This window comes from Pteropus alecto, unplaced genomic scaffold (assembly GCF_000325575.1).
Source record: "Pteropus alecto unplaced genomic scaffold, ASM32557v1 scaffold131, whole genome shotgun sequence".
Taxonomy (NCBI): domain Eukaryota; kingdom Metazoa; phylum Chordata; class Mammalia; order Chiroptera; family Pteropodidae; genus Pteropus; species Pteropus alecto.
In genome coordinates, this window is record NW_006434709.1 from 19,005,463 (window position 1) to 19,014,760 (window position 9,298).

The 9,298-nt window shown below is 45.7% G+C and overlaps 1 long non-coding RNA gene across 1 annotated transcript in view; it reads left to right on the top strand.

The window, feature by feature from the left end:
- LOC107195503 overlaps window positions 1-7,112 on the top strand; it is an 11,211-nt gene extending 4,099 nt beyond the window's left edge. Inside the window, exons 2-4 of the long non-coding RNA XR_001516686.2 lie at window positions 654-738; window positions 1,993-2,140; window positions 4,946-7,112. This is a non-coding gene — a long non-coding RNA (uncharacterized LOC107195503). The remainder of the gene's footprint in view (window positions 1-653; window positions 739-1,992; window positions 2,141-4,945) is intronic.
- Window positions 7,113-9,298: the final 2,186 nt, after the last annotated feature.

A 9,298-nucleotide genomic window follows, 5' to 3' on the forward strand; every position in this document is an offset into this window, starting at 1 on the left:
TTATGTGCCAGGCTCAGTGCGAGTCACTGGTGATACAACAGTGAACAAAACACAAAGCCCACTTATGCTCTATGGCTTATTCAGTCTTGATTTCTTTTCCACCTGCATATTCCCATACACGTTCATGTTGATTAGCTCATTTTAAGTTGACATATTTATTTACTTCATCTTCGCATCGTCCTGGTCAAATAGGGATAAAAGAGGATTAACTCCACATGATGGTTGGAGAAACAGAGGCCTAGAGAGATTAGATGATTTACACAACACATCTGTAACACACTCTAAACCACAGTCTGGTCTCCTATTTCCCAGCCTGGTCTCCTCCAGGGGCTCTCTCTTTTGACATATATTCCAGGCAGCCCCATATATCTTCTGAGGGCTGTGAGCTTTCCAGAGAAAGTTTCTGCAGGAGCTCACTGCTGGAGGTCCAAGCCCCTCCCACTCTCAAGCTCTGTCTCGCAGGTGAAGCAGAGTGCTGAGAGTCAGGGCAGGGCCATGCACCAGCAGAAGCAGACTCAGTTCATTATGATGAGGAAGAACAGGTGGAGAAAGAGGTTAGTGGTGATTGAGCCCCACTAACACCTACCGCCATCACCTAGCCACTGCCTACTTAGGTTCTTTCCTGCTGTCACTCTTCCTGTCCCTTCTTCCAGACTTAGTTGATGGATGAGGACCCAGAGGAGCCCTGTACAGAGTGAGAAGAACACTAGGATCTCATTGGGTGTACAGGGTCAGCAGGTAAGAGAACTTTAATAAAACTGGCCCTCACATTTATTCATACGTAGCAAATTTTAACCTGAGCAAAAGTCAGAGGAGTGGGCAAAGACCACATACAAGCTTGTTCATCTATGAAATTGTTACCTAGGATTGCAAAACATTGGAAACAAGCTAATTGTCTGACAACAGGGGATTCACTGAATGAAACTGTGGCTTTTTCTACTACGAAATATTAAGTAGCCATGAACAAGTCTATACAATAATATTTCTTGACCTGGGGAAATAACCATGATATGTTGCTAAAGGGTAAAAAGCAGGCCAAAATATCAGGGAAGGCCTCCAGGAGGAGGAGGCCAGGGCCCCTCTCTTTGCCACCAAAGAAAACCTGGCCTGATAATTGTTTGTAGAGCCATCTCTTCACTACCTATAAGTTTGTCTACTGCAGAGGGTTTCAACACCATGTACTTCATTTTCCTTTGTATACATTTATTTTTGTAAGTATCTGATGAATGTTTTTCTCCATCTATGCTGTCTCCATCCATGATGACAAGGATCATGGCTGCTAGTGCTCAGCACGTTTCTTGCCACAGAGACTCTCAGTAAAAGTCAGATGCATAGCTAGATGAATCACCAATGAGATGGTTGGTCAGATGAGCCTGCAGGATATAATAAGTAGGAAGGAGGGGAGTGATTACAACAGATATGCCTTCAAGGCAGAATGGAGCTGGGAATCAGGGCTGGCTCTATACATCGATGAATAAATGACTGCCCTTAGTGCAATTTCAGGGTCAGTAGGAAGGCCTCCCCCACCTCTGCTCTGATGTCTAACCTTTTCTTTTACAAAAGGAGACAAAGCCTTTTGTTCCCTAAAGTGTACAGAACTCAGGCATGAATCCCACATTCCGGGAGAGAGGATGAGTGCTCAGTGACTTACTTACATTCATGCCAAGGGGTAAATGACTGACCAAGTCTTTTCTAAGAGCAAATTGTGATGCGAGGCTGTGTGTGGAGGAGAAGAGGAAATTAGGAGCAAGGCTAGGACCCAAAATGGGGAAAGGACACGGAAGAAGGAGTTTTGGGGCCTGAGGCCAACCTTGGCCTACAGCGTCATTTTGCCTTTGCTGCACGCAGCCTAGTCCTGCTGGGTATTAAAAGCCTTTTGGTAAAACAGATTCTGCAAATATTTGACGTCTGGAAAACTTTCAACAAAGATGGCATTCAGAAGCCTGGCTCAGAGGCCCCAGGATGACAACCTAATTATGTGCCTTTTAATAGCTCCTTCCCAAGTGCTCAGTCAGGGACATCTGCTCTGCCGCGGTTGCACCTTCGGGGAGAAATATTTTTAACACTGTGATGCCACAAAAGGAAACTTCTGAAGGCTGGATGAAAATGGCCTCTGCGTTCCCAGAGCCTCAAGGCCCAGGTAGGTAGGGCTTCATGCTCCCCAAAACAGGGCCAGGCTCCTTTTCATAAGCAGAGGAGGTATTGGATTACTAGGAAGTGGCTGTTGTTATATGTGTGTGTTTTTTTCAATTTTCCATTTTCAGTTTTCACAGAGGTCCGTTCAATGTGCAAGGCCACCTCACACAGCTTTCCATGTAAGCAGGGTGTTGAAAATATCAACCAAGAGCACAGCAAGCCCTTCCTGACGCCAGCCCTTCCTGCTCAGTGCTGGGTCCTGTTCCTGCTTCTACCCGTTAACTATTCTTACCCCATACCCTGGCCCAGGAATCCCAACCCAGACCGTTGTCATGTCAGAGGAAGGAAAGCGGGGAGAAAACAAGAAAGAGCAGGATTTCTGTGGTTTGTTTAATGGATTAGCTTGTAGGAAAGCCAAGGGCTGATAGGCTAAAGAAGGAAATGTGTCTTGAGGGTCTCTGGGTTTGATGAGAAAAGTACAAGGAGCCCAAGAAATGATCTAGTCCAAATTCTTTCTTTTCTCTAGACAAGTTCCTGAGGCTTGGAAAGGTAAATAGACTTGTTCAAGGCGTTAGCACTGCTGCCTGGGTTGGCTCTCTTGTTTTCAGCCAAAGAGTTTGTTTTGGTGAGAGCCGCTCTGTTATTGGTTCATCAAATCACATTGATTGAAGCATGGCCTCTTTATCTAGGAAGCCAGTTCTCTTTGACAGAGGGACGCTGTGGAGCAGGCAGGAGAATGGGGTCATCAGCTGATGGTCCCTGGGCCCAGACACTCCTATGCCCATCAGAAAGTAGCTGTTGGGCAGCTGAGGGGTGCCCTGCTATGTTTGCATGGATATTTTCAACCACAAATTGTTTATTTTAATGGTAGCTGCTTTTTTGCATTAGCATTTCAAGCAAATCTTAAAAGTGCTTATGGAGCCTTTTCTGTATGTACTTCCTCCATGTCCCTTCCATGCTTCTAGTGAAGACGAAATAAGAAGCAGTTCTGGACAAGTGCCATTGCATGTGGCGTGAAAGGTGAAAGCTCTACTCCCTTAGCCATTATCCTTATTTCCCAGCCCAGAGTCCTGGGGACACCAGGCCTAGTGCAGTTCTTTCACTGCACACATAATTTTCGTTGCCTCTTCCCTTCAGATCTCACTTGCCCATCGCGGACTTCTCTGGTCCCTTCACCTTTCGGTTTCAGCCTCTGTGGCTAAATAACTGCCCAGTGTTTGGATCTTCCTTTTTTCAGATTCTAGAGAGATAGGATCTCATTGACCCCACTCACTTTTGCCTCTGGGTGCTCTCCCTTTGGGGTGCCAGAGTCTGAATGTCAGGTGGTCTTGGTCAGGTGGATTTTCAGGGCCAACCTTTGTCTGCCTCACACAAGGCCAAGCCTGTGCTGCTTCTCCAGAGGAGCTCGGGGCCTGGGCCCCCTGCTCGGCCTGAGCAGCACGCACTGTGCTAGAGATGCAGCGCTGGAAACACCAAGAGAGCTCTATGGCAGGGCAAAGGCAGGACGAGGTGTTGGGTCTCAATAGTGGCTCCTAAAACTGAAGAAACAAAAAATTAAGTGTTCAGCATGCACCATGACGGAAAAATCTTGGTGTGTGGGGAGGGTTGGAGAGGAGCGAGTATACCGAGTATGAAACAAGATTGGTGCCTGTGGTGAACTTGCCTTATTCACAGTCTCCAGCAAGGAAGACCATGATACAAATGATCAAATACTACTGCAGCTGCTACTACAACTACTAGCTAACACTTACGCCACGCCAGACACTGTTCTGTCTTACATCCGTTAATCTTCACAATGCCCACTGAAGTTAAGTACCATTCCCATTTTGCCTATGAAGAAACTGAGACTGTGAAGAAACTGAGAGATTATATAAAGCCGAGGTCACAGAGCTAACAGTGGAGGAACTGGGATTCCAACCCAGGAAGCATGTCCTCTTAATGACTTTGCTATACAGCCTCCCTGATAGAAGCGAGCGGCCCCCTCCACCATGCTGTTTGAGGGATATCATTTGGTCCTCGCTGTCCCAGAATGTCTCCCACAGTTCTATTATACTTGCCATCTCTCTTAGGGTTCAGGAATTCCTGCTCTCAGTCACTAAAATAGCAGAAGACATAGTAACCTCTGAAGAGCCTTTTGTCTTCCCCTGTTAGACCTCTGGTCCTAAGCAGATGCAAAATGAGCTTGATGGTTTCACTCTTACCAGGTAGTGAGTTATCAAAGTCTGGTATTAAAGAACGTGGCAGAAGCAGTGAAGGGATTCAGAATTAACCTTGAACTTAGGCAGAGAAAGAAGCCAATCCATGTTGTATTATACTGAGAAGTCTCAGGGAACAAACCCTCCACCCTATTATACTTCCAGAGCAGTGCTGACCCATAGACCTTGCTGTGATGATGAAAATGTTCTCTGGCAGACCCTAACCACATGTGGCTATTAAGCATTTGAAATTTAGCTAATGTGACTAAAGAACTAAATTTTAAATTTAAATCTAAATTGTCACATGTGGCTAGTGGCTATCACAGTGGGCAGTTTTTGAGGCCTCTTTTAGACTATGTGTCTTGCTGGGAGGCTTCACCATATGCAGTTATCTGCCAAAACCTTAGTTCAGGGAGTGCAAGCTAGGGACAAGGGTGTCAGGCACATACATTGCATTTGGCTTTAGAATCTTTAATCCAAATGCCTTCCCCCTCATTTTATTCCAGGGCCAATATATGCACAATTTGCCACCTCTAAAGCCATGTTTAGTTGTGACTCCAGCCTCGGTAAAGCCTGTCAATGGTTCTTAACCTTGTTTCATTTGTTCCTTACAGAATCCCCAAGGTGGAGATAGAGTTGAGATTGTTGGGCTCATTTTATGGGTAAGAGAATGAAGGTTCACAGAAACCCCCAAGAAGGACCGTTTTTCAATGCCAGCGCTGCTTTTCTGTCTCATTTAAATAGACACGAAGCCACCGGCTTGCATCTGGCGCTGATGTGGCCCTGTCCTGTTCCAGCAGACCTCAGAGTGCCTCTTCCCCAGCACTTCATTCTTTTTTTCATTCAAACATCATCTTGATTAATTTTTAATGCAGCCCAGCTTCTGTCCTAAGACTTATTTAATACACCACTTCCACTTGCCCGTGTGTCTGCCTGCCTGCCCGCCTGCCTGCCCGCCTGCCTGCCTGCCCAGGAGACCAGCCTTCTGTTGTGCTTCCAAAGTCCAACCACAGTATCAGCAGATTCAATGAGGTGAAATGGAGGGGAAAAAAAATCTACCCTCCAACTCTACTGCCAACCGAAGCTTGTGCCGCAGGCCTTCTCTCCACGTCAAACCTGATCCTAACCCCATCCCACTTTTCCACTGGCATCATACTGCTTATCTACTAGCTTCTTGAATTTAACACCTGCTTGACCCATGCCCCCTTCCTGAAGGATGGACTCTGCCCCTCTCACCCATCGGACCCACTCAGGTTTCTTGCATCCCCGACCCCTTGCAGCCTGTACTGAACTTGTCAGCCCCCTTCCTCACCCGCCATCGCCCACTGCTCACCTTCCCTTTTTCATGACTTTGTGTTTACACTACTGTATAACAGTGGCTGAGGAAAGATAGACCTGCCATAAAGAACAAGAAGCCTATAGAAAAGTTTTATAAGACTTTATTTGAGCCAAATTTTGGGGACATGCCCAGGAGCAATGGATTGAGAAAACGCTCCAGAGAATGGCAGCTTTGCAGCTTATTTTATACATTGGAATCAAAGGAGAAGACTTAAGGAGGGTTACTTGGAATCCACTGGTGGTAGATTAAGGAGACTGGAGAAAGCAAAGCAAAGAAATTTCTAAGATTGGATAAAAAGCAAAATGGAGGAACTCATACCTTTTATACATCTGTGGCTACAAGATAGTTAATAATTAACACTTAAAGTACATAGAGATGATATGCGGGGAACAAGATAACAGTGAGGGGCTCTGTAGTCTCGTTCTCTGATGCCTGTAGTTGTGCCTTCTAGAAAGGAAAATTACTCTGACATTTCAAAGGTATATTAGCCTAGATGCATACGAATAGTAGACAGGGCTCACTTAATGTAAAGATTGACCTTCGCTAAGGAATCTACAGGCCTGGGACGTGGTCTGCCCAGTTAGGAATTTATGTTAAGACCGTTCTGTGTGGTTACTTTTAGTCATTGAGCTTGTCAGGTCTGCCATGTGCCCCTCCATCCCAGCCCCAGTAATTTGTCAGATTTATTACAGAGCCCCCTTTTGGTTCACACTATCATCAGGAAGTGCAGGTTATATGACCTTGGGAAAGTAATTTGACCTCTTGGGGGGTCTCAGTTTCCAAAACCGAGATCTTTTAGAGTTGCACCAGATTAGGGATATTTTGAGCTTTTTTTTTTTTTGAGCTGTTTTTCCGAGGAGGGTTCCTCAGAGACTGCTCTGATGGAGGAAAGCGGAGAGCGAGGAGAACCAAGTGGACTGAGGCCTCAGGATTTCCCCTCCCCACCTTGGACCAGAGAACCCACTTTGATCTGATTAATGTACCAGGCTTCTCAAATGCTGCTGCTGAGAGAGAGAGAGTGAGTGCACACTCTAAACTCTAGATTATTTATAATTAAGTAATCCAAAGAGACTCTTAACAGCTCTAACATGGTGCAGTCAAAGTCTTTTCTCCCCAGTGGGTTATAGGCCCCTTGGGGGCAGTTTGTGTGCAGGCCACACCATAGGAGTCCAATCAATGCTTGTGGAATGAAGGGAAGAACAATAAACATGTTCTTGTTCTCTTCTGTGATGTTCCATGTGTATCTTCTCTCACCAGCCACACTAAAAATTCTCATTCTTGCACGTCTTGCGCATTCTCCAGAGACCTCCTAGCATAAGGCCTGTAGTCTTGTTTTAAACCCTTTTCGTAAATGAAAGATCCAGGGGGCAGGGTGCGGGGTAAGAACCTCTGGGAGGCATTCTGTAAACCCAACTAAAGTATAATAAAACAAATGCTGAGGCCCTGGGTGAGTCTGCCTCCTTTATTACTGCCACATGATCTCTGACAGGGGCCTGAGTCTCTCCGAATCTCTGTTTCTTAGCTAGGTAATAATGCTTAAAATTTATTTATTATTTTGAAGCCAAATCTAGTACCTAGACCCCTCCCTCTTGCCCTGAGGTGTGCTCACCCCAGTGTGGGAGAGTGGACGAATCTGTTCATTGTTTCTTCAGAGTCTGCATGGCCCAAAGTGAAAACCATAACTGAAAGGGTCATAACTGAGCCATGAGAAGTGGTGGGGAACAGAGCTGGCCACCCCAACATGCTTCTTTAGGGTACTGACTATTTTAGGCTAGTTAATTTTAAGAAATCGCCGACCTGGGAGAAGCTCTGAAAACCAAATAGAATTACCCTTTGTAAAGGACATTTACATTTCTAGGGAAATATCCTTTCCCTCCCTGTACTAGACCTCCCTTCACTATCAGTGGAAAAGGCATGGGCTCGAATCTTTGAATCTAACAATCTTAACCTTGTTTTCTGTGCTTTTCCTGGTAACCCCACATCTGACTGTCCACCCCCAACGTCTTCCATCTTTAGCTGAAGGTGATATTTAAAGTGATGGCTTCCACCATTTGGGGGAGTTACTCAGTGTTCCTGGGTCTCTCCCATGTATATAGGAGGTATACATGTTAAACTTTAATTTGTTTTTTCTACTAATTTATCTAGTGTTAATTTAATTATTAGTGAGCCAAAAGAACCTTGAAGAGTAGAGGATCATTTTTCCATTCCAACAGACACAATAGCTTGCTAACAAAGCCCACACAGTCAGGATGGGTCTTATAAGAACCACCAGAGTGGCAGGCCAGAAGAGCTGGTTCAGGAAGGAAGAGAAAGGAAAGAGATGGTTCACAGAGGGAAGCCAGGGACCTTCTAGTCTGTGACCAGCCCGCAGCACGCGGAACAAAGCCTCTTGGTCTCAGATCTGTCTTCACATCCTGGAACCTGTGTCTACAGATTGTGACTGGTGGCGGCCAGGCAAACAGCAAGTACCGAGGGACAAAATAATGAAGTCAGGGAGAGGTTTGTCCTCAGCATTATGTCTCTTCTTCCTATGCTCTCTTCCATCTTTCCTATCTTCTTCAGATGCCCAGAGCCTCTGGAACAAGAAAGAAGAACCCCTAGGACAAGAAAGAGTAGATTAGAGCAGCACTGTCTCCTGGGGAGTGAGGAGGGGGTTGCATCTCTCAGTGATTTTGGAGAGAGGAATTCCCAAGCTAGAGGCCATGCATGGCACACAGATGTTTGTAGGTTTAGTCAACATCATGACAACCTCAAGAGTTTTGTAAAAAAAAAAAAAAAAAATTAGTGCTGGTATTTAAAAATAGATTTTACATAAAAATTTGATTTCTGTCTTATTTTGGAAAATTGGAAGAACTAGAAGTGTGGGTCGCATGTTCCCAAGAACTGGTTAAGCTGAGCAGCTGCTGCCCTCCTTAAAGGAAGCATTCACTCCCTGGTTTGCCACAGTCCCTGCCACTCCCTATTGCTCCCTATCTTTAGACCTGGCCTCCTTCCTCATTTATGCCACTGCCTAGCTCCTGTAGCATCTGAGCGTCATTGAAAAAAATTACCCAGTAATAGTAGGAGTACAGAGAACCATGAAGGCAATATTTCTGGACAGAGGAATATCTCCTTGCTCCTAGGACCATTCTATTTGAGAGGCCACTCCTCCAGAAAGAAGTGAGTCCTACCACACAGCCTCACAGACTGTAGAGGGCTTTAGACTGCTAAAGGATATGGAAGAAAGTTTGTAAAGATCTTCCCAGCTCCCTGCCCCCACAGCATGCCCGCTCCGGTATCAACAGCTGCCCATTTCATCATTATCTCCACTGAGTTCAGTCTCTACTTGCTCATCCTTTGTGACGCAGGTTAGAGTCAACTTTGTATGTGGGCCTGGCTTGACCTTGCAGTCCATTCCATTATTAGGACTCTTTGCTTTATGCCCTCTGTTTTTTCTGAATACCTGCCTTGGTTTCTACCAGCCACAAATGGTCTAGAAACTGAGCTACCCTCCAGTGCAAGGTCTTTGCGGCTGAGTCCCATCCCTGGATAACCAGCTGCTGCAGCTGCCAGTCTCCGTAAGATGCAGTACTTCCTCCTTCTACCTAAGCTATCTCAGAGGCTGACCTGCCGTGACCCCTTAGGACAG